This window comes from Mustela lutreola, chromosome 4 (genome assembly GCF_030435805.1).
Source record: "Mustela lutreola isolate mMusLut2 chromosome 4, mMusLut2.pri, whole genome shotgun sequence".
Classification (NCBI taxonomy): Eukaryota; Metazoa; Chordata; class Mammalia; order Carnivora; family Mustelidae; genus Mustela; species Mustela lutreola.
This window is the reverse complement of record NC_081293.1, coordinates 167,372,472-167,398,478: the sequence shown is the minus strand read 5'-3', so window position 1 is coordinate 167,398,478 and position 26,007 is coordinate 167,372,472. Positions and strand designations below refer to the sequence as shown.

The window sequence follows — 26,007 nt, the reverse complement described above, 5'->3', positions numbered from 1 at the left end:
TAAAGTAATATTATTTCAAGTGAAGACTTTTGAAATTATGTAATTCCTCCGGTGGAGATTAGTTCTTCAATGTGTATTTACTGGTCAGTGGAGGCTGCCTACTGATTTTTCGTTTCATAAAGATTGCTCAGTAGGTACGTGCATTTTAACCAACAGGCCTGGCATATAGTAATTCCTGAAAGTTTACCTCAATATTTAGTTCTCCTATTCAGTAGAAAAATATCCCACTGGGTAGGAAAAATATCTTAACAGTTCCATGCTCTATCATATTTTGCAAAGTTGTATTTTAACCTCTGCTGAGGCTGAAAGGATTTTTATCTTTGCAGATAAGCTGGTGAGCTACACCCCTCCCCTCTCCCAGATCCACTTCACCACTGCTATGGGATCACCTGGCCTCAAGGATCTTTTAAAATGGCAGGAAAGATAAAAATATATTCAATATAACCACACTGCAATGCAGAAATGTGCTGCATGCCGTTAAAGGGTACAATAAAATGGCTATGGGGGTTCAGCAAAGACAAAAAGGGAAAACAGAATTTAATGCTTGGTCAGTGCTCATTATCTGCCAGCTATCATTCTAAATCCTTGCACATACTATCTCATTTCATCCTCAAAACAACCTCCTTCCTTACAAAAGTGTGAACTGCAGCTCAGAGTAGTTAGGTTATATGTTCAAACTGGTTCACGTACTCTTGAAATGGTGTCAGAGATCTGAATGACCATCTGGCTACCTTTGAAGCTAACGGCCTTTCCACAAGGGGTAGTGAGGAAGAGTGTATCATTAAAGAGACTTTTGTTTGACAAAACAGATATAAGTAAAAAAAAAAAGTGTAAGGAGGACAAAATGAATTTGCGTCATTAACAACATTGCTTGTTAGGTCAACTAGAACAACAAAGAATTCCAAGATCCTATTCATGTTGGGTTTTTTTTCCCCCTTATTCTTCATGAGGAGAACTAGACATTCAAGCTTACATACTAAAGGCAATTCACTATCCTTAAAAGACAGTGTCTTTGAAGTTATTAAACACTTGATTCATGATAGCGGTTACAAACAAAAAACTAGTATTAAAGTGAAAACATTTCAATAACCATCTTCTACTCAACCAGACACACAACAGTAACATCTGCTAACAGGCGTTAAATAATCTGTACTATGTTCTGTTGGATTTAGAAGTAGGATTGCCAGATAAAATAGGGGATGCCCAGTTAAATTTGAAGTTATTTGTATTTTTACTTGTTAAATTTCACAATTCTAGTCACAAAAGTCTTTCAGAATATGTTGCCAAGACATGGGTTTTTTTTTAATATGGAGTGTTTTAAATTTAAAGCTTTTTTTTTTTTTTTTTTGGAGAGAGAGAGAGTAAGTATGTGTGGGAGTGTTGGGGCGGGGGCAGGCAGAGGTAGTGGGAGACAGAGAATGTTAAAAGCACTCTTAAGCAGTCTCCATGCTGGGTGTGGGACTCTATCTCACAACCGTGAGATCATAACCTGAGCTGAAATCAAGAGTTCGATGCTTGACTGAGTCACCTAGGCGCCCCTAAAGGTAAATTCTATTCATTTCAACAGTGGAAATCTTTTTTCAGTCCTAGTGAGTAAATGATGTCATCTTAGCCATATTTTATATGTGAGTCAGGGAGTGACTAGGGGGTTTGGGCTGCTTTCCTGTGAGAAGGAATGTTCACATGGCCACAAATGCATAGTGAAAGGAGGGGGTAGGCCACTCCAAAGGAAAAGTAAGTGCATCAGTTTTTGGACAAGCCAGACCAAGAAAAGCAGAGGGGAAGTTGCTTTTAGAGTTCCTATTCTACCCTCCTGTAATTGAGACACAGATGAGAAAAATGCAAAACTCGGGCTCTCTATTCACCCTCCCTTCAGCAAGGATGAGGCTCAGTAGTCAGGAACCCTGAGGCAAAGATTATGACCCTGCTTGGCACAGAGGGAAGGAAATGCTAGAGCCGATCTGAAGGAAAGAGCCTTGAGGCAGAGAGGCTCTGCCTACTTAACCCAGAAGCTAACTAGGCCAGTCCCAGAGGAGGAGGAGATAGTGAGAACAAAACCATCTGAGAAGGGAGAGGCCTGGATTAGTTCAGGTGCAGACACAGTGGACTGAGAACCACTAAAGGAAAGCCCTTAAAGCTAAAATTAGAGTGTTCTTAGAAACAAAATGGCAGAGTAGCCAAAGAGGCCTCAGAAATTCCAAATTCTAAACCCAGCGCTCTTCCGGGTTTCTAAATGACCTCATGCCCGTCAGTGATGAGCTTTGAATACCTTCCTTCTTTCCAAACAGTTTATAATTTACTAGTTCAGGGCAATCTAAGAAAAAACCACAAAACTCAGAAGAAAATTGATAAACAATTGCCGATTCGGCACTGCATTACTCAAAACATACCAAATGAGTAGAAGTAATACATTTATAGTAAGATCACAGAACTTTGTTTTTAGACTATCTTATTCAGAGTGTAAATTATGAAGCACACGTATGTCTGTGTAATATAGTTTGAAGCAAATTCCCAAAGATTAGATTTTAGAGATCTTGGACAAACTCCCCTGAGAGAGCAACCCAGGGCGTTTACATTTTGTGGTCCAGCTATCAGAGTCCAGGTCAGGTTATCTCCAGCATATGAAGTGGCAGATTGTGGCAATTACGTATAAGGTACAACCAAGTGTACTTTTGAATAAAATAAAATGTAAACTAATGGTGGTAATAAGCATCACCTTAATACATCAAGAGCTATGCTTCTAAGTAATTTTTATGAAGTCTTCTGGGCTTTTGCCCTAAAAATCTTCTTAAGCTCTGAGTTTTTAAAATGTAACTCTATCAAAAAGGTTAAAATATTTTTCTGATTTAAAAATCATCCCCTGGGGCACCTGGGTGGCTCAGTGGTTAAAGCCTCTGCTTTCGGCTCAGGTCATGATCTCAGGGTTCCTGGGATCGAGCCCCGCATCAGGCTCTCTTCTCAGCAGGGAGCCTGCTTCCCCCGCAACCCCCCCCCTCTGCCTGCCTCTCTGCCTACTTGGGATCTGTCAAATAAATAAAAATCTTTAAAAATCATTCCTTATATTTCTCTATAATATGACTCTTAGAAAATATGTAATAAATAAAGATTTATAAATGGCCCCTCAGAAAACAGTGTCCCTGGGGAGGAATCAACAGTTTAAGAAGTAGGAGGGCCCAGAAAGGATTTTTGTTTTTGGGAAATGTCTTGATAAGAAACGAAGTTCCTAGAGGCGACTATCCCTGTACTATTTCATTTTTCACTCTTTATTTAGCTTATTTCCTTTACCACCATGAGACCTAAGACTAGAAAGAAACTAAAAAAAAAGTTTCTCCCTTCCTTGTCAGTTCTAGCAACTGGTGGTCCATGGCCCACTTATTTATTTCCTTCTGCTACAAAATGCTTTATTGTTTCCATCCGGTCCATGACTTGGGGGAGGACTCTGGGGTGATTAAAAAGCTGCGTGGGGGCTGCCGGGAGAGGCTCAGCCACAAGCTGAGGCACCAGGGGGATGCCAGAGGGGCCCCTTAAAGGCTCCTGGGCTTCAGAGTCACCTAGTCAAGCTTGAGAATGAGCCTCTCTCTCTCTCTCTCTCTCTCTTTTTTTTTTTTTTAAGATTTTATTTATTTATTTATTTATTTCGAGTGCACACTGGGGGAGGGGCAGAGGGAGAGAGAGAGAAAAGCAGACTCCATGCTGAGCGAAAATCAAGTCTAACGCTTAACTGACTGAGCCAACCATGTGCCCCTGATGGTGAGCCTCTTGAGGAGTATCTCCCCAGCCCAACCTGGGGAGGCCCACTTTTTGAAGATATACATAAAATCCAACTCCCGGGAGTAAGTCTGTACATCTTGCATTAGCACAAGTGACATTTTTATTTAATAAAACTCAAGTCATCTGATACTTCTACTTGTTAGGTGGGTATGCTCATTTACCCTTAGTGTCTAGCACTATAAGCTCCTTAAGGACTATACTTGTTTCTAAAGAATCTCTATGTCCCCAAGAATGTGCAACACAGTAAGCCTGCACTTATGGACCCAAAAGATACTTATTGAAAATTGTTTCTTTTTAGACATTTCTCAACTTGTAAAACATACCGAGAGTTTAGCTGGTTCCAGATATTTGAGATGTAACTTGTACGCTACCAGAGGAAACATAGCATTTCCTCTAGGAATAGTCACTGTGCCCACTTGCACATGCTAAGTGCTCTTTGACCTTTACACCGATGACTCTGGAGGATACACTGGTGATCTACCATGACACAGAAATTAACATAAATAAGATATCTTTCCCTTTATTGAGTCATATTAAAATTTTTATTCATGGCTTTTCTACAGTGTATTATCTCTTTCATTAATTTATTTTAAATAGTCACAATCCAAAAATTACTACGGATTGTCAGAAAAGCTTTGCCTCATTTTCTTCAGTTAGAATCTTTCAATTATTTTAGGCATTGGCCTAGAAAAATAATTCAACGTGTGGATATTGTCATTATTCAGTTTAAGAATTTGTTTACTAAAAATAGAAATATTTTTCAAACTTTTCCAGATTCAGTTACATACAAAATTAGTTTTATTAAGACATTTTTAATATTTACTAATACCTATATACACCTAAAGACATACTATATGTGAAAAAATAACTTATTTAGGCAAAGGCAATATAGTTGTTTTGAATTAAAAATGAGAAAAATTCAAATTCACCAAAGCACATACTAGCTTCAATTCTTAAAAACCTCTTCTTCATTTAGCGCAATTCCCTTCCAATAGATATTTACACTTTTTTAGTTTTTGCAATTATCAGTAACACTGCAATGAACCTCTTTGTAATTCTGCCTTGCAATTCTTTCAAAAGTTTAATTTTGTGGTCAAGCCATCTTCAGATATTGCATTTTGGCACACCTTACCATAATGCTTCCCCAGAATGCCTGTATCCATTTGCAATCCCACCAGTGGATGAGACTGCCTATTCCACAAGACTCAAAAATACTGTGCAATATCACTCCCGTTTAATCTTTTTTAGAAACAGGCAAAACTATTTTATTTCAATTTGATTTTCTTCCCTTATTAGAAATCAATATTTTTAAAAAACATACAACTACAAAATGTAGGTATTTTTGTATTCTCACTTAAAATTAGTGGATTGGATGAGCCCTTGTAGCTGATATCTCACTCATTCAACTGATATTTTCCCCAGTTTTTTAAGATACAATGGACATACAGCACTGTATCAGTTTAAGCTGTATAGCATAATGACTTGAATCATATATACTGTATATATGATTATCACGATTAGTTTAGTTAACATCTATCACTTCACAGAGATAAAAAAAAAAAAAAACAAAAAGGAAACAGTTTTTCTCCTTCCGATGAGAACACTTAAGATTTACTCTCTTCACAACTTTCAAACTGAAAGTTTGAACTTTTTGATCACCTTCATCCAATCCTTCCACCCCTGGCCGCTGGTAATCTGATCTCCTTTTTTGAGTTTGGTTGTTTCAATTTTTTTTAGATTCCACATATAAGTGAGTTCTTGACTTACTCCACTTAGTATAATCTCAACGTTCAACCACGTTGCTGAAAATGGCAGGAGGATTTTCTTTTTTTTTTTTTTAATTTTTAATGGCTGAATCATGTTGCATTTCAACTAACATTTTTATAGCCCTTACTCTTCGTTAGTTAGATACCAGAGATGTAAATGTGGACAAGACAGGCCACGTTCCTGTCCTCTCAGAGTTTGCAATTTAATTACTAACAAGGAAACAATTACCAAATGGTGTTGTTTGTAGCCTTTTTTTTTTTTTAATGTTGCATCATGACAGAGGTCACTAAACTTTGTTGGTCGTGTTAAGACTTTAAAACTAATTATCCATGGTATGGCACATGATAACAGTGTGAGGAAGGACTCTTCATTAAAAAATATAAAAATTCTACATAGGGTGAATTCCATGGGGCTCATAATTAGGAAGGAGGATTATATTTTGAATCATAAAAAGGTAATGTCATTGTATTCCAGAAGCTTTTTTTTTTTTTTTTTTTGGTAAGTTAAGAGACAAAACTTTTAGAAAGCAAATAACCCATAGGATTGGTAAGGATCTAGTTACCTTATCCTGTGACGGAGAGTATGCTAGTTTCTTTCAAAAGTGGTTTCCATTTTTTAACCCATAAAGCTTCCTGCCCAAAGGAATAGCTGTTTCACCATACATTTTTAAGAAAAATGCTTTCCAATTTAATGTTTCTCCTCTTTAAATTAATCATCTGGCTTGTAATCAGAAAGGAAGCATATGAAAGAATGCTTATTGAAAGATGGATAGTTAAACTGGAAATTAAAACTTTATTTCTCCGGGTCACACGGGGAAGATGCTTTGCAATCTTGGAGAAATCCCAGTCGGCCTTTGCTCAAAATGGCACTCTTCTCCCAATGTCTCAAAAGATATTAAGCCTCTCATAGAAGGGGGATTTTGTTGCCTCCCGCAAAGGCTTCTTATGATTGCAGAATGATCTATTTAAGAACTGCACACTTTCTCATGGAGGACACATTTTGGCACTCTCTTGTAATTATCTTCATTTACATAACTGGCACCTAACAGGCCACTCAGCAGAGTGGAACAATAAGCCGTGCTTGCTCTGATCATCTTTATGTTGAAGTTAAGCCATTACACTGAATCCTGAGACATGCTATTGTGAGGTCCCCTGGCATTTCCACTGCTATCATTCGTCTGTTGTTATAGGAGAATGTTCACTGCCAGAATCCTCTGGCAGAAACTCAATTTCTGAGTCCAATACTAATTCATTACAAAGTCTGCAACAGCTGGGACACTGGTATACACAAATGAGGCATTCTGAAATTTGAGGACAAATCCAAAATACACACTCAGGACCTTCCTTGTGATTCCACAGCCATGGAAATAGCTGTTAAAAAAAAAAAAAAAAAGGATCCTGTCAACATCTCACCCTGCCAACACCAAATTAGACCCTTGCGATTTGAGCCTCTATGGTAGTGCCACCTCCCTGCTCTTCTTTTATTAAGAACTGTTTTAAAGGTCTCAGCTTTGTCATGTTTAACAGGCCTTGGAAACATGGGGCTGAGACATGCAATGTTGAGGATACTGAAAGTATCCTATCCAAAGTACACCTATCCAAAGGACAGCCACCATTCTGTGAAATAAAAAGGTGCTCCAAAGGTGACTTGGATAATAGGCACCAGGGAAGAACTGTGGGCAGAGCAGAAGCACAGAACAAAGTAAGAAGGGTGACAGTGATTGGAAACAATGACAAAGAGCAAGAGAATATCTTAAGATTCTTTTGTTTTTAAGGGCTATTTAAGAATGATATCAGATTAACGACCAATGTGGTAAACACTACCAAATTTTCACTTCCTCACAACTCACTAGACTCTTTGGGTTAAAATGATGGTCCTGTTATATGGAACTCTTAGAAAGCTACCTTTATTACACTGTGGTATGTGTATAACATTTCACAGACATGTGTCGTTTCCGCTAAGTTAATCAATTTCTACTTGAGAAAAAGATATAAATAATTCCTATCCAAGGGAAATGAAGACATTTAATTTCACAAATTTCACTGAATATTATCTAATGTATACTTAATTTACAAATATTACATGAAACATTGATCCTTTGTATAAAAATTGAAATAATACTTCAAAATACACTTTCAAATTTCTTTTGTAATTATATATACACTAGTATGAAAAAGAAAAAACAATACATACAGACATACAAACATAACAGAGGTCCTTTCCATGGGTTACCTGAAAGTGTTTTTTAAAGTCCATTAAAATGGTAAAATTTGTACACAGGTGTGGCCACAATGCCATAAATATATTCATATATTAGAAATAAACCCTAGCAATTTGACCCTTATCTCGCTTTAAAATAGGAAATCGTTTGTCATTTGTTATATGCCCTTTGTTGATGATCTATAAGAAAAGGTAATTTAACACTAACTATTCCAACGAACATTTGAACAAAAAACTCTCTTACATCGGATTCTAAAATTTAGAACTCTTTAGTTGAACTTTACCCTTAAGCAGGAATGGTTTGCTCTGCAGATTTATGTTTAAATTGGACTTCAGAAAGACTGAGAAAAATACTGAAAAACAAGCACTTCATACAAAAATTTTGTTATGAAAATTGCAAATCATGCTAAATTCTCATTTCAATTCACTAAGGACATCTACTATAATGGTTCCCTCCCCAGATGGTCATCAGAATCACACAGGAGGCTATTTTATAAAGAGAAAATCTTAGACTCCACTTCCAAAGATTCTCATTTAATTAGGTTTGAGGTGGGATCTGAGAATGTCAATTTTTTAAAAGCTCCCTAAGTGATTCTTGATGACCAGCCAAATCTGAGGACTACTGCTCTTCTAGGTAAAATTTTGATAACCTTAGTAATTGTAGTATAACTATTACTACCATTATTATTCAATATAATGATATCATAATGCATTACACAGGCATGGAAAATGAGAAGACATCCCCTAACCATTCACTGGTTCCATTTCCACCATATTTTACTCATTACTGACAGTACTATGGCAGAATCAAACATTTAAAGCTTAAAAAAAAAAAAAGACTTGGAAAATGTTACATTAAATCCCTTCATGCTGTACTATGGAAGTAGGCCTAGAGAAGTTAAGTAATTCACCGAAGTCATAAAGTTTTTAAATAGTATTAGACTCTAAGCATTCCAGGTTTTTCTTTTGTTTTTCTCACTCTACCACCAATTTTAAAGGTGTACACATAACAATAAAATTAAGACTTTTAAATAATTCAGATTATCCTATATTCCCTTCAGTTCCCAGCAGATGACATCCCTTCTTCCAAATCCTATTCCTTATCCACTCCACTCTCCCTGGAGAACCCTATCAGAAAGCCCTGGGAAAGCCTTTGGCCGACTCTCCTCATTCATGCTTTGAGAAACTTCTCCCTGTGCTTCCATGGGAATTATTGTATGGAGCCACTTCTATCTGACTCCCCTACTGTCAGGTCCAGAGGCCATCAGAGATTTGGACTCAAGCAAAAGGATTCAGACTCTATTAGTATTATTTTAGTTACATTATAGTTAAAAAAGCTTTTGAGAGTTGGTGTGAGATCATATACAACATTGTTTCTATGGGAACAGGAATTCCTGTTTCTAAACAACAGGCTCAGAAATGGTTGTGTGCAATAAAACCTATTAGTAAGTTGGGGACAGCCTGTTAGTTCATCTTAGTTAATGAAAGCATTCATAAACACGCTTCTCACATATTAAAGCCTGTGCCTTTCTGTTCACTTTGAAAAGGTCTTGCAATGATGCAGATTGGAGAAGCCCATAAACAGGCAACAGAAAATGGTTTCAAACAAGTATGAAGCCAATGATGACTTATACTGAAAAAGACAAACAGACCTGTGCAACTGAAGCAAATAATTCATTATATGTTAATAAAAATACTTTATGATAAATAAATAAATAAATAAGATAAAGAAAAGAAAAGAAAAAAAACAAGAATAGCCAAATTCAAACAAAACCAAATTCTTAAGCTATAGTAGAACAATTTCTAGGCAACAAATTAATAAATAATATATAATTAGCATTTAACTGTAATTTATTCTGCTAGTTTACTATTTACTTTTTGTTGTTGTTTTTAAAGGGTTTATTTGTAGGGAGCAAAAATAGTGCTTTATGCTATACTACTGAAAATTACTGAAAGGACTGATTATAAAAATACAACATATGCAAAGCAAATGTTTATGCACCATAAAATTTTAGCTATTAAACATAACCTCAGATTTACAGAAAAGGATAGTTTACTTTCATGAGACAATAATGTAAGCAAAAGTTGGAAATACCACAGTGGAATATTCTTCTTTAATGTTACTAATGAATTATGAATTTAATGTACCATTAGTAAGAACAAATTTTTATTTTGTAGCATAACTGTCTAGCCATCAACGCCTGAAGTTTAACTTCTCCTCTATTGCATTCTAGTATATGTCCTAAGGCAAGTTTTCTGATAAATTCTCCTCTAAAGATCTGGCTGGTCTTTGGTTCTCCACTGAATTTATCCCCCCCACCCCGCCCCCACATACTCATTGATGCAAAAGCTTTCTGTAGCAGGATTCTTTCTTTGATTCCTATCTTTTTTCATTGCACTAGCACACAACCAGTTTGTATCAAGAGACATAGAGAAATGTCAGTATGTATTTTTTAAAGTGCCCTTTATTCTATCTTTATATCCATTTGGTTCAAAAGATTATACATTTGTCTATGGAAACTCTTAACTTGAGGAAAAGTTTGAAATTATTAAATCAACCTTGTAAGTTATGAATATGCAAAATGAGCGCTTTCACAGAGGCAAAAGTTAACTCTGAACTACATTATTGTTCCTATCTTTTTCTTATCATCCTATTTTCATTTGCCATCCACGTCTAGCCCATTTCTTCTGCTTTTCTTTACCAAGCTTTAAACTTGTCATAGTCATACAGACACTAACTGGATGGAACAGATATTGGCTTTTATGAATTTAGTTATAAAAACAGAATAACACTTTGATTATAAAAAATGAAAACCCAATGTCTTCATCAATAACCACTACAGTTTAATTGCATTGAGGTAAAAATTCTGTTTCAACTCATTCAGCGGGTCTTGTTGGAACACTTTTTTCTTTTTCAAGGACTTTATTTATTTATTTATTTGAAAGAGAGACAGTGTGTGTGTATTTGTGTGCATGTGTGTGCGCGCAGGCACAGTGTGGAGGGATAGAGGCAGACGGACAAACAGACTGTGCTCAACGGGGAGCCTGATGTGAGGCTCTATCCCAGGACTCTGAAACCATGACCTGAGCTGAAATCAAGAGTCTGACGCTCAACCAGCTGAGCTACCCAGGTACCCCATACTGGAGCATTTTAAATGTCAAAGTTTAAAGTGGGACATAGCAACATAAATCTCACTTCCTACAAACCATGAGGATGATGTGGACAAAAATGAGAAGTGAGCTTCTCTTCCTCTGCTCATCTTTCAGATGTCCATGTTTTCCAGTTTTCATCCACCTTTCTTTTTCTTACCACTCTATCCACTGGCTGCTATTCCTCAGCCTTCTTTGCATGCCTTGTTTGTCCTAAAAATCTCAAAGTGTTTAAGTCTTCTCTTCTTCCCTTCCCTTTGATTCCCACTGTTCTCTTCTCTCATTCATTAGGAGCCCTTACTCAGATTCATGATTCTAAATACCATCGATATGCTGACAACTCATAGATGTGTATCACCAGTCCCTGTGACCTCCTTGAACTCAATGTCCATGTCTATTTGCCGTGATCATAATATTAGCCTCTGAAATAAGCATGTGAAGTTCAACAATTCATCAATTGTTACATACATTAACAAGTATCCCCCCCCAAAAAAGTACCCCAAAACAAAAACAAAATCAAAGCCAAATAAATCCAACCAACCAACCAACCAACCAAACAACTCGTGTTCTTTTTCTCAATCTAACAATTTGGAGAAATCCTAAATATTGCCATCATCCATACTTTTTCTTTAACATCCCCTACATCAATCCATCAGCAAAATCCTTGTAATGCACCCAGACTTGGCAACCAGTCTTTGCAAGCTCCCATCATTTCTTTCCTACTCTATGTGGTTCTTCTCTTTTCTCTTTTCTACCCCCTTCCATATACTTTGTGCACAGCAGCCAAGGCTGTTTCTATAGCCTTATAAAATTAGAACTTGATTATGTCATTCTCTACCAAGAAACTCTTTAATGGCTCACATTTCTAAAACACGATTACAGGGTTAAAAGTGGGGGTGGGGTGGGGTCTCCCTACATTGCTTTCCTTGAGACTGCTTGGGTCCTAGAAGCCTTTCTTACTACATAGATAAGCGGTATGACAACTCATCCAAAGCATTTAAAGGCTGCATACTCTTGTATGGTTAGACCATAAGTTAGACCATAAGTTCTATGAGCTCACTGTACCTCACAGTCAGGTGCCAACAAGGAGTGGCTAAATGAAAGGCTGACTCTACTCTTTGAACTAGATGATCCCTCTGTCAGGAAAATCACTATTTCTTCTTGCCCTTCCTTCCTTTTGCAGATTTGTCAACCCCATACTCAACATTCAGGATGAAGTTTAAATCTCACCTTCTTTGCAAAGTTTTCTGACCTTGCCAAGAAGAAGTTCTGTCTTACTATTTCAAAGTCCACCTATCACATCTAAAACAGCACTTGAATTACTTAATAAAAAATGTCCTTTCTTTTTAATTAATTATTTAACAAAATATGTGTGTGTGTTCTTAGGGTGAGAAATATGTCCTATATAATCTTCAAAAAATAATTTTAACATTTTATTTCCAATAGTTCCTGGCATATAGCAGGTACTTACTGTTTTGTTAGATGAATACTAAACGTTAACCTTTGCGCTTAGGAGAAATGAATTAAGTTAAATCCATTTCTGGGACAGAGCCATCTAGTTGTGTACTCAATATACATTGCCTTCTACTTCCTTACTAACAGAAACATGATTTGATTAGAGAAGGAAATGTGTCCTGGTGAAAACCATATTACTCTGTCTCCTGTAAAATTAGGGACTGCTATGGGACATAGTTCTAGTAGAGAAGACATTAGCAAAAGTCTGCAATAAACACAAAATATTTTATTTTGCAATAAATACAAAATATTTTAGGTTGCAATAAACACAAAATATTCTATGTAATATTTGATATTTAACTGGCATGGAAATATATGACAGGCCTGTCAATATTTTCCCAACCTTTCCCTCTGTCCATTATAGACATAACTCATCCATAGTAGCCGCTGAAGAGCAATGAACTTTAAGATCCTTATGAACAGAAAATTAATTGTAAGTGCATATCTGCAGGTGCATATAAGATAATATCTATTGCCATCTATGCCAGAGTAAAATTGGGAGAAATGGAGACCCCCCCCCAAAAAAAAGTTCCAACAGGTTGGTAAAAGGATTTTTGGTTTGGTTTTGGAACCACTTAGATAGCACAGAAATTTTTGTTGTGTTTTGAGAGCAATTATTCTAACTTCATCTATTTTTGAATCTCCAAATACTGCTAAAATAATTTATAAAAACCAATGCATAAATATGTATATAAATTAAACCTCTCTGCATTAAAATAATTGAAAGGAATGAGTGCAAAGAATCACAGAAAATAATGAAAAGCCTGACATTTTAAAGGTAATTTTGTTCCATTAATTTCAAGCACATATAGCAACTTGAGCACTTAAGCTAAGTGTTACCAAGTAGAAATCCTGCTGACCTGCCTTAATTAACAGAAAAGAATAATTTGTAATTAGCACATTATTTATATGAGAATAAGTGCTCCTACATGAGTTTAAGTGTTTGAAAACAATTTGATTCCTTCCCCCCTATAATTTTGATATAATGAGTAACTTGTTTAATTAATCTAACATTTATTATATAAATTAGTGAGACGTTATTTCAAAAAATGAGAAAGAAAACAAAGGAGGAGAGAGAAAGAGCTGTGTCTGAGGACATGTGGATATGGAAACCCAAGGGCATGTTCTGAATTGATAAGCAACCAACTAATAGTTAAAATAGTTTATAATTAAAAGCAGTCAAATTAACTGTCCTGTCTAGAGATGTACTTTGAGTTCAGGTTGTTCTCATGACAAAAAACTCTGATGTCAAAGCTGGGTGAGGTCCTAAAGGGTTTTTTGTTTTGTTTTGTTTTGTTTTTAATCCAATATCGAATGCTTTTAAACAAGTCATTTAATCTCTGTCTACCTGATAGGGAAAAGAGGGGGTCACAAAGAGGTTATGATTATGTCCACATGATTCCAAACATCTGGATGAAACCTGAAAAATGTACCCATATATTGTATATATGGAAAACATCTGTCTATTTGCATAATTTGTTTCGCTTTCACCCAGATGCTTAGCACGTTGACACAACCTTCTTCTCCGTGACTCTTTTTCTCTTTTGGGTGCATAGTGATGCAGCCTCTTCTCAAATATTTTCATAGATTAAACCCTAAGTATGAAAGATGAAATGTGCTACAAACACTTCATATAACTTCTGTGGATTCTGCTTTTAAAAGTGAGTGGGGTATAGAAGAACTATTTATAAAATTGACATAGAGGGACAGAAATAACTTGTTATCAGCTTATTGTGGTATGTCAAGCTTTCACTTCACAAATGCTGCTGAGGGGATAATCTGCATGAATAAAGGTGAAAAGGCAGATAATATCATCATGGTCCAACATTCTTTTGAGAAATTTAAATGAAAGAAACTGACAATATTGTCAAGGTAAGTAGGACAAATAGAGAGAAAGAAGTAATTAAAGATTCTGAATAATTGCTTAAAATAATCAATATAATACTAATGTAGAGTATAGATTATGAGATTAAGAAAAGTAAATTGGAAAAATATAGAAATTGAATTGACTTTACAGATTACAGTAAGAAATGAACTCGGTGGCTTTTAAATTAACCTACTGAACAGAAAATGATCAAAATATACACTTGTATGAACTACATTAGCACTTTCAAAATCCTTTCCCAACATTTTATTTTCATGTACTCCCGAGCCATCACATTTGGGACTTGGATTTCTATAAATTGTATTGAATCTAAATTTGTCTTTATCTTTGGTTAGGGATAGACATATGGTCTTTTTTTAATGGATACCATTATTCATGTCCACAAATCCATAAACATATATTTTATTTGTATTTGCCCACCAGACAGAGAAGTGGCCATATTTTATCAAGGAACAAACAGGGAGCAGAAAAGAGCAAAGACATTTCTTAATGAAGCTCAGCCAGGAGAGTTAAAACTTATATTGGAGCCAGATTGGAGAAACAAGTAAACAAATCTCATCAGTAGTTAAAGGTGAATTAATTTATTGTATTTAACTTAAAAGAAAGACAAAATAAATTATATTAAAATTCACACCAAAAGTAAGATCAGATATAATAAAAGTATCCTTGACGTTGACAGAGACTAATGTCCAAAAATAGGCTATTTTTAACACTTTTACATCTAGGTATGTTACAAAAAAGGTCACGTCCATACCCCAAAATCAGGATCATTGATCTTAGCCTCGTATCATTAGTGTGGTTCATCCACTGTAATCCTTAGAAAGGATTGGTCTACTCTGAATATTTGGGTTTGCACAAATTTTCAATGACAGTAAAATGCACATAAAAGAAAAGCTTTCAGATACAGAGACGCTTCTGAGTTAACTTACTTTAGAAAAAATTAAATGAACGTGCTATTTTGTCATGTCAAATTTGCTGCCACTTGAACATTTACACTTAAAAAAAAAATACTGACCGAAAAATGCGTAAAATTAACAGACTGACTCAGGATATATTTTGCTTTGAGTAGAACCTGATCCAATAAACTTCACAGGAAGAATAAAGTAAAGTAAAACCAAAAAAGCACAATGGTCTTTCTGTGTGCTACTTTTGCCTGTGCCATGCCTGAGCAGAGGAAAAGAGTTTCACTCCTGTTGTTTATTGATTTTCTAGATTAAGAATCCCAGTGAGAGAATTGTAACAGACAACCATAAAATTATTTTTGGTGTGCTTATTTGCCTTTCCCTTGCATCTATTTGGCCTGTGCCTGTAGACAATTATGCGTTCTAGCCCAGACTCAGGTGCTAATAATGAAGGACAAATAGAATCATATGTGTAAACTTCCCCTTCTGATGAAAATTTATATTAACTTTCTGCCACTGTAAACAGAACTGCATAGCTCAGCGTCCCTGATGAATTGGTGATGAATTCAGTCATTTATATCCCAGGAATCTGTGCATTTATGGGAAAAGATGAAAACCGTCTGTATTGTGTAACCTTGCACTTTTTGAGTAAGAAAAAGAAAACACCAGCCTGTTTAGTTCATCACTTAAAGTGTGTAAATTTCAGCTCAAATACCAGATTTCTGCATGACTCTGTCAGTCTCCACTTTGGGGATCTGTGCCAATATAAACAAGCCAAACAGTGAAGAGTGCCATGTTATCGCTACAACTGTGAACTTATACACTTTCAGCCTTCCATAAAAATTGTTATGAATATCTTTACAATACAACAGAATCTTTGTTATATACTGAAGCTGGACAGTTTGACAGTTTGGCAGCTCTGTTGGAGAACAAAGTAATTTGGGATAGATAAGAACCTAGCCAGTCTTTTTTTGACTAAAACATTCCATCCTATTTTAAAAGCTGTACTTCTGAAGCACTGTCAGCTTTCATTTTTAAGCAAACTTTTCGAAGATAAGCTAGATTAGTAAATACAAAAATGTGGAATATTGATTAAAGAGCAGTCTTTTTTTTTTAAAACATAAGGCTTAATATGTAGCACAAATATACCTCATGTATATTTTATGACTAAAAATCATGATATTCACATGAGGTTTTTTTTTTTTTTTAAGTATTTTTGGTTTTGTCTTCTTAATACAAACATTTAGGTAATGTAGTTTTAAAGCCCCAATTTAGGAGTATACTGATTTTAAAGCCCCAATTTAGGAGTATACTAGTGACCTGGAAAATAAAATAAAACCAAACAAAAACCCCAAGTTAAGGCACAGATTTTTTTTTTCCCCAAAGAGTCCATTAGACATGGGGGAAATCCATGTTAAAGACAAGAAATGGCTATTAACTTGTGTCTACATGGATATTTCTTTCATTCTAAGACTGTTAGGTAAATGTGTATTATATCAATTAAGATATTTTCTCAAAATCTTGCCATATCCATATAATATTTCAAGAAACTTAAAAGGTCAATTTAAAAGATGACTATAAAAAATGATTATAAATTTCACTGTTTCAACCGCACAAGAAAAGCAGAAATTGTGTATTAGTACAATATTGGAAAATATAGCTGAGATAAAACACATTTTATTTTTACTTTAAACTTAAATAAAACTGGATATATAATTTGTATTTGAAAAGAAAATGCCTGGTTGTAAGATTGCACACCTTTTCACGATATACTTTATCTCAAAGTTGTCTGTGGCTGTTCCTATCACTTTGTGTGCATGACCTTTCAGTAAGCTGAAGAAGATACAGTTATCTTCTTTTCTGACATGCAACATCTATCAATCAACATGTTTTCATGTAATTTATTCAAGGCAAATAGCAGCTCCTAAGGCTAGTGAACCGCGGCACTATCCCAGTGATTTTGATTAAGAAATGATGTGCACAGCTTGGGTGAGAAATGGAAAACGCAGAGAAGTATTGATAAAGATGTACCAAAAACAATAAAATGGAACCAAAGGACAAAATGAATATTTGAAAAAATATATAGGTTCAGCATAACTAAACTAGATAACCTTGCTCAAAATCTACTCTAATAAATGGGGGGGGGGTCTAATTTGATTAACTTCCAATGAAACTGATTTGGTTTACCTTTAGTGTCTGAGGCAACGCATCTGTAGTTTTGGTGGGTTAATCCAGATTTTTTTCATTGAATCAAGAATGTAAATTAAGACAAAATGATTCTTTTTCAATTTCATGCTGAAGTAGCTCAAGTTAGTGAATGTAATTTCTCCTAACAAGAAAAATTTATCACTGTACAGCTCACTCAGTTACCTCTGCAGTGAGTTGCGATATGCATTTATGGAACTGAATGGGTAAAAAGATTGATAAATGTGGTAAAAGAACGGGCTGTACTTCCAGAAAAGATAGGCACAATTAAATGACTTCTAACAATTCCACATCTTTATTCCTGCTTATAGCATCCCTTCCATAATTGCACTATCACACATTATAATTAATTTTGACATGAAGAGGTGCTTTTTTACTTGTCTTCCTTATGGTAGCAAAAATTCTACCACAAGCGTTTAAAGCCTTGTGTTCTAGTCCTGATTCTATTACTAAATAGCTGCACTACTTCGGGCAAATAGCTTTTGAGTCCTTAACTTCTTTACCTCATCTCTTAAATCTCTGTACCTTCAAGGTTCTAATATAAAGATCACGTAACATAAATAGATATTTGACAAATACGCATATGCATATTATACATATATGTACATGCATATATACATAAAACATGTATGTATTCATAAATACACCTATTCTATTTATAGAATAAATGTATAATTTTAAATTGTGGTAAAGGTTTTGGGTCTCATAATACAATAGAAAGTACATATACATCTAAGTTAAGTAAGTCAAATTCTCACCTTGGTTCTACCATTAGCTAGAATTGACCATCGGGAAATCCCTGAACTACTCAAAGCTTCAGTTTCTTATTTTGACTAGAGCATCTCTACCAACTCTATACATTCTTGATTACACTCTCTTCATTAATAATTGTGGAGATCCTTTTTGAACACTTCTAGTTTTTGGTAAAATCTTGTACAGTTCAGCAGTATCTATGTGCACATAATTTTTAATATTATCCGTTAATTATTTTAATAATCTTTCAGCTTGTCTAAAGGGACTTAGCTATTACATTGCATAAAATAAGAAAAGCTAAAAAAAAAAAAAAAAGACAAGAGAAAAAATGTTTTGAAATATAAGACCAAACAGGCACATCATTAAGTGTGTGATATATTTGCTAGAGGTCAGCCACAGATTTAATGCTAAGATTTCTAAAGCTCATATGAAGAGAGCACCATAATCAAATTACAAGGTTCATTGTGTAAGATGAAAGGAAATCAGCTGCTCATAATCACAACTGTTCCTAACAGTGAAATTTGAGTTCTATTTTTTCCCCATGGGATCTTAGGTAGCAAACACTGGAGAAGGTACTGAACAACATCCCCTACAATACTCCTAGATTATGTAAAACAGCAAATTGGAACTGTTTAAATTATAATGTCCCTAAAAAATTATAATGTTCTGAGAGAGAGGTGGGGTTATGGACATTGGGGAAGGTATGTGCTATGGTGAGTGCTGTGAAGTGTGTAAACCTGGTGATTCACAGACATGTACCCCTGGGGATAAAAATACATTATATGTTTATTAAAAAAATAATAATAAATTTTTAACAATTTTTTAAAAAACAAAAAAATATAATGTTCCTCAATATAGGTTGCTGGTATTAAATCATTTTATAAGGAGATGATATGATGGTGGTATGGCTATGAGGCTAACAGCAAGTCTGCTTCATCAGGTTAGTTTTTAGAGGCTTTAAAGGAACGGACGGAGTGCATATCCTGCATGCAATTCTCCACAATTACATTCAAACAAGCTTTTGATAGATACTGAACCATAGTGAGCTGGATCTTATGACTTTTCCTAAGTATTAGGAGTAGATTTCTTTCAGGCCTGTGGTTCTCAAACTTGAGCCTGCATCAGAATTATCTGCAGAGTAACTGCTGAGCTCTGCCTCCAGAGTTTTTGATTCAGTAGGTCTCGGGAGGGTCATGGGAATTTGCAGATGATATAAATCCCCAGGTCATGGTGTTGCAGGTGGTCTAGAACTCACACTTTGAGAGAACTGTTCTTCTGGGTCATCAGATAAGTATAGATCCATGGACTTCAACAAACAACCTGAGTATAAGAGACAAAATCTTCCTGAAGAAAGAGAGATGCCCAACAAGGACAGTGAAAATGAAACAAAGCCACCTATCTAAGATAACATCCTGACATGTGCTCCAGGATAAACCATTTGCCAAGTACACTTATAAAATTAAATGAGATGATGCTGAAAAACTTGTACTTTCTAACTTGTTATAAATGTGGAATATTTACTAAAATGTGTCCTTTGGTATAAGAATAACTTATTTCTGATATTACTTAGATTGCTATCTATCAAGATCACTTCTGGCTTATGATAATTAGTACCATGCCATGTCATATAAATAGGCTGTTAATATTCTACTCCTACTTACTGATCTTGTATGGTCCTTTAGAGTTAGTAATTTTCCACCACTATTTTCCACTGCTTATACTGCACTTAACCAGACTATATTGTAGTTGCTTTTTCTATATATATTTAACTTATACATTTACCTTCAGGAGCAAGGATTACATATTTTTTGTGTGTGTGTGACTACAGTCTCTAGAACTGGTAGCCAATAAATATTTATTGAAATGACTCAAACAAGAGGAGCAAATGTTTTTGAATGGATTAAGTCCAAACCATCATGGAGTTCATCTAAGGATAGAAACCAAACGTGGTAAATGATACCTCTGCACTTCTTGATGACTATTTTGAAATTTATAAACATAAGTTATATTTGCAAACTTCTTCCCCATTAGTAAAGGCAAAGCTAAGTGGAGCCAAATTCAGGAAAGAAGACTTCTATAATAATTAAACAATGGATTCTGTGAGGCAGTAATTAGTATTTATAGTCAATAATTCTATAGAGTAAGCCATCTCAACAGGTCTTGCACTGATAACAGCAGATGTTATAGGGAATATAGTCCTGGACTTGAAGACATGCAGACCAAGATAAAGTTAATCTGTAGTCATCCAATCTCTGTGGGCCTTTATTGTACAGTTTGAACTTTTAAAATCTCAATTTCATTATCTATAAGTGGAAATAATAATATTGTGTCCTCATCTTATTTCAAAGGATCTTTCTGAAAATAATATGAGATGATGAACATAAATGTCATTTGAACACTATAGAATTGCTCTATTATTTTTAGAGAATAACACAATTCAAAGCACATGGTCTTGAGTAAAATATATTCACTCCTCTTTGTCAATACTAGCTAACCATCTAACTGTAACTTAAAAAAAAAAAAAACACTGCTGTGTATTTTCTTAAATAAAAGTAATTATTCTGAAATTTAAAAAAATAACTTGTTCTAGTCTTATAATAAAAGGTAAACACAGAAGGAAAAATGAAAGCTCTTAGTGAGTACACAAATAATTTAGCAACACAAGTTCTGCTACTATGCCACTAGCAATATTCTGCTACTATGAGGATCTAACTATTCTATTTTACATCATTGTCAACAGATATTTCTTTCATACATTCTGAGGTTTACTTGTCATCTTTGAACTCTTAGTCTGGGTAAACCAGTTACTTTCTTTGCTCCATCAGATTCTCCTAGATTATAAGCTTCTTGAAGTTGATACTATTATACTATTTTACACAACTTTTTATCGACCATGGTACATTCATGTGTAAACGTGAGTGTAATTAAAAAATCAAATAAACATTCTGGTGATTCACAGACCTGTACCCCTGGGGATAAAAATATATGTTTATAAAAAATAAAAAAATTAATTAAAAAAATCAAATAAACAAATATTTAATAATGCTACCAAGCTAGACTGGATATTACTGGATGTTGAAAGAGTTCGAAACATAGTTTGAATTCTTCAGGAAATTTAAATTTTAGGTTGCTTAATTCTATATACATACCCAAAAAGTTAAATAGCAATATTATATATACATTACAGTGCAAGAAGCAGGGGTATGGATTTCAGATGATTCAATGGTGTATTTCTTCTAGCTTTATTAACTTCAGGTGCTCCAATGAGCATTCAATGTATTTTCTTAACTTGTAGATAGGAACCAGTTTAATGTATGATAAATTATATACTTCCTTGCATACTAAACCGTCATTCTTCTTTTATAATTTAGTTGCTTTTTTTCTTTTTTTAAGATCTTATTTATTTAATTGAGAGAAAGAAAGAGCATAAGAGCGAGGAGGGTGAGAGGGAGAAGCAGACTCCCCACCAAGCAGGGATCCCGATGCAGAACTTGATCCCAGGACTCCAGGATCATGACCTGGGCTGAAGGCAGTTGCTTAACCAAGTAAGTCACCCAGGTTCCCTAAAACTTAATTCTATACTTCTAAATTTACTAGTCATTTCTGACCATTTAGAAAAATCCGTTTGTAGAAGCAAAGTTTCTAAAGTTCTAAAACATGAACTATTTTTGTCTCTCTTTTTGCTATTTTTACCTCTAAATATGTTAGCCTCTGCTAATGAGACAGAAATGACAGTACAGTCAATGCAAATATAATGCATTGTACTAGCACATGATATTTCTACTTTGAGACATTCACCCTTAAAAGTCTAACTTAATTACATTTTAATTTTTTGGTGTGTAATTTCTTAAAAATTGGACATCAATTGAGGCATGTATAGTTGATAGTCTCTCTCACAGCAGAATGAAGCTTAGTATTATGTTAGTAGCACACGTGGCCATATTTATATTTCTTTGTGATAAACAAAGGTTAATATTTTCCCCTTTGTGACTATAAAATATCTTAATATAAATATTTAAATTTTTTAAAACAATAGTTATTGATAAGGGAGAATATCATACCACAGGGGGATGAGCGTAAGTAAATATTTTTTTAAGTAAATCAATAAGTGCTATTTTATTTTGGGAAATTATTTCACCATTTTTGGTATCTCATCCAATGTACATAATTTTAAGCTAAGGAAAGTGTCCTGACAGAATAGCGTGAATGATTTAGTCTATACAAAGAGTTTCTAAACCAGCTCCATAATGTTTAAATAGCTGAAAAAAAATATTTGGCTAAAATTCTATTTATCAAAAAAAACCCAAAAACTATTTACAATCTAATAAATACAGCTCTTCTCCTCAAGCCCTAAATAACTGATTTCTCAGTTAAGTGAAAGCAATCACTACCTAGAAAATAAGAATGTATCAAAATTGCTAAAAGTTTGTGCTTCTAGAAAGAAAATTTGTTGGTGGAGGAAAATGCAATTATAGCAGTTACATATTTTGAATTCTTTTTTTTTGCTTATTCTATGGAAAAAATTTTTTTTTGCCTTCTTGAAATGTTGCAAATAGCTCTCTAACAAGTACAATATTTGGAATTCTATTGAAACTATTCAATATTAGTAGGAATGGTATTTTAATGAACAAAATGTATTTCGTATTTTTTGTAGGACCTTCTTGCAATGAGGAGTATCTTGGAACAACCTAGACTTTAAAGGGCTGCAGGGGATATCTGAGCCTTGGACCCACATTCTGACCTGGAAACCACCATACATTGTAGTGCACGCCAAGTTTTAACTTTGATCAAGGATTTATAAAAGCCCCAGGCTTGTTAGGTTTTACAATTCATATATGTGGTAATGGGTAAAGTAAAAAATGAAAACTTTCATGCCCTCTTTGTAGGAGAGATGATGAAGACAGCTGTGGCTGACTATGCCCGTGATGGTACTTTCACAAAGAACTCCATAAGACAGTGAAATTTACTGCACTGGCATAAAATTGTGCCACCCGTCATTATTAGAATGAGAGAATGAACATTTCAAAACTGATAACAATAAAAACTACAGGATAAATAAAATTGATAGGGCCTTTGTTTTATGGTACAGGTAAAAGACAAGCCAAACACCATTTCAGACATTACTGTTTTAGAGGAACATGGAAGCATGCTGTCAAAATTTTACCAGTGAGTCATTGCTTATACATTTCAGTGGCATGTAGTCTTTGTTGACCATGAATAGCATATCAGTTTCAATTTTTAAAAATATTCTAGAATTTGCAATGCTATTAATTTCGTATTAGTAAGGCTGACTAAGGAGCAAAGATGTCTTCCATTGCATTTTGCAATTTCTGATAATTTGATAAAGGGCGAGTTTTTATTTTTATTTTCTTTCCAATAATTATTAGTGGTCTGTGAAAACTTTATCCAAAGTAGTTTTCAATGTATGTTCCATAGTTTTCTTAGATGCTAGCAAAGAAAAAAAAAAAAAAAAAGAAATGTCACTGCAATAGTATCATAGTCTGACTTGAAGCATCTAAAATTGTGGTGGCACTGAGCTGCAACTTAGGGGTAATTTCAAGGCAATTTCTTTTAATATTATGTTATGAAGACTCTATACAAATCTTTGATTTTTTTAATGGAATGTTGCTTTATATTCCTTTGGGCAAAATGCCACTTAAATTTGACTTAGTTACTGCAACCTCAAAATTATGTAAAATATGCATGTATGTTGACTTTTAAAAATTATAATAATAAAAATTTGCCTCCAATTCTCTAAAAACAATTAACTGTTATTTTAGAACTATGTTCCTCCAAAAACCCCAATTCTGCCACCATAGAAGGAACTGGTAACATCAGTAGAATTATAGAACAAGTCTCTGAATCAAAGACAAATAATCTCTGATTCTATTGAATAATTTCTTCTCATGGTACCATCTCGCCAACAAAGTCAAGTTTGCAACTCCCATCACCTGACAGAAAAAAAAGAAAGATAAAAAATGCCAAACTGCTCTACAGTCTCTCCACAGAAAGCAAAAAGTGGAGAGGCACAAATCTATTTTAAAGGTCACCTTCTGTTTGCATACAAGTTCTATATTTCCTGTGGTAAATCCACTTTTCTTCTTTAACTCCCGACGCTGGCTCTACCAGTGAGGAAGAGTAGGAAGCCACACAGTAGAAGGGTGAGAAAGACTGGATAAGGAAACTATGGGAACTATGGAGTTAAAGAGTCAAATAAATAAATAAGACAACTAGCCCCAGCTGACTTATATGCTTATGTAGTTAGATGTGAACAGATGATTTTTAAGCTGTAATCAAATACTTATTGTTTTATTTCCAATCAATTTTAAAGAAATGACCAGGATGGGGGCACCTGGGTGGCACAGTCATTAAGCATCTGACTTCCATTCAGGTCAGGATCCCAGGGTTCTGGGATCTCTGCAGCCTGGCTCCCTGCTCAGCAGGGAACCTGCTTCTCCTTCTGCCTGCTTCTTCCCCTACTTGTGCTATCTCTCTCTGTCAAATAAATAAATAAAATCTTTAAAAAAAAAAAAAAAGGAAATGGCCAGGATTATAGTCTGTTTTCTGAACAACAACTTCAATAAATGGATGTGGGTGTGGGTACGATCATCCCTCCATTATTCTGGGGGAGGGGGGATGGGAAGTAATTCCTTTTACCATCCAAAATTTAATCTTAATCGAAAGAAGATACTCTTTAAAAATGTGGTGCTACAATAGTTAGGCATGGCAGAGATATCTTTAAAACTTGAAAAGTTTTCAACGTCTAAAATCAAGATTGATTATCATTTAGAAAGTGCCTAAAATATCACTGACAAAATGATTTGAAACAGATACAGCATCTGTTTTTGCAGGTGGAGTAACCTAATAAAATCTTAGCACACAGTGGCTTTCATTCTTTATTTTTTTTTCTACCAATCCTTCAAAAGTGTTCATATTTCATAGTATTGTTTTCTTAAGCCTCCAGGTTTGTGAGATCATTCACAGGAAATATATTGGGCCTTCTAGAAGCTATTTAGTAAAATAATTTCAGAAGTTATAAAGTGGTTGTTAAAGAGTTTCAATGAACACAGAATTTAAATGCTAGGTAATTTAAGGAATGCTTGGTTTTTGAAATGCATCCTTTTAAAGTCATTGAAAGTTAGACCATAGAAAGACCTTAAACGTTAGTTCCCAAATTTATAATTTAATTAGTAAGTTGGTGAAAGGTTTTGTTTGATCACTTGTTTTTTTGTTTTTTGTTTTTAACTTTTTAGCTAGCCATGACCATTTTTCTTGCTGACAATTGTGGCTTGTCAAGAGAGGAAAACAGCCTGAAGATTAATGCTTTGAGTCAAGTTAAAAGGTAAAATCTGTGTGAGGTGTATACCTACTCCTAATCCTGTGGTCACACAATCTCTAAAAATAAGAGTTTTAAAAAGGTAAATTTGCACACGTGGAGAGCTATTCTTTTTTCTATGTATTATTTTTTACTAGTTGAGCAGACCAGCAGAAAAGTAGCTTGTCTCAAGTGACCAGATCACTTACCTCCCTCAACTGACACTTTCACCAAATATTAATTTACGTTTACACGGTTCGAAATATATTTTGATTATTGGCTCTGCATTGCCAACTCTTGAGTGTAGCAGCTGCAGCAGAAACTGCTATTGTTTCCATGGGCTATTATTTCTATGGGCTAGTACTGTGCCCATTTTGTGGATGACGAAAACTGAGTTTTGGGGACTTCAGGTTTAGGGGTAAGATTACAGGCTCTGATGTTATACCATCAGTGTTTCTATTATAGCCCTGCCACTTATTAGCTGTTGTGTGGCCTTGGGTAATTTATTTATGTCTGTACACATC

The 26,007-nt window shown here is 34.7% G+C and overlaps 1 protein-coding gene and 1 long non-coding RNA gene across 17 annotated transcripts in view; one reads left to right on the top strand and one right to left on the bottom strand.

Moving 5' to 3' along the window:
- The window catches only part of FOXP2 (forkhead box P2), a 548,304-nt gene that overhangs the window by 164,767 nt on the left and 357,530 nt on the right, over positions 1-26,007 (bottom strand). The gene's annotated exons all lie outside the window — the stretch shown is intronic.
- LOC131829649 (uncharacterized) lies at positions 14,190-24,707 on the top strand. Its single transcript, XR_009352941.1, has 3 exons — positions 14,190-14,295; positions 21,562-21,713; positions 22,823-24,707. It is a non-coding gene; the product is annotated as an uncharacterized LOC131829649 (long non-coding RNA).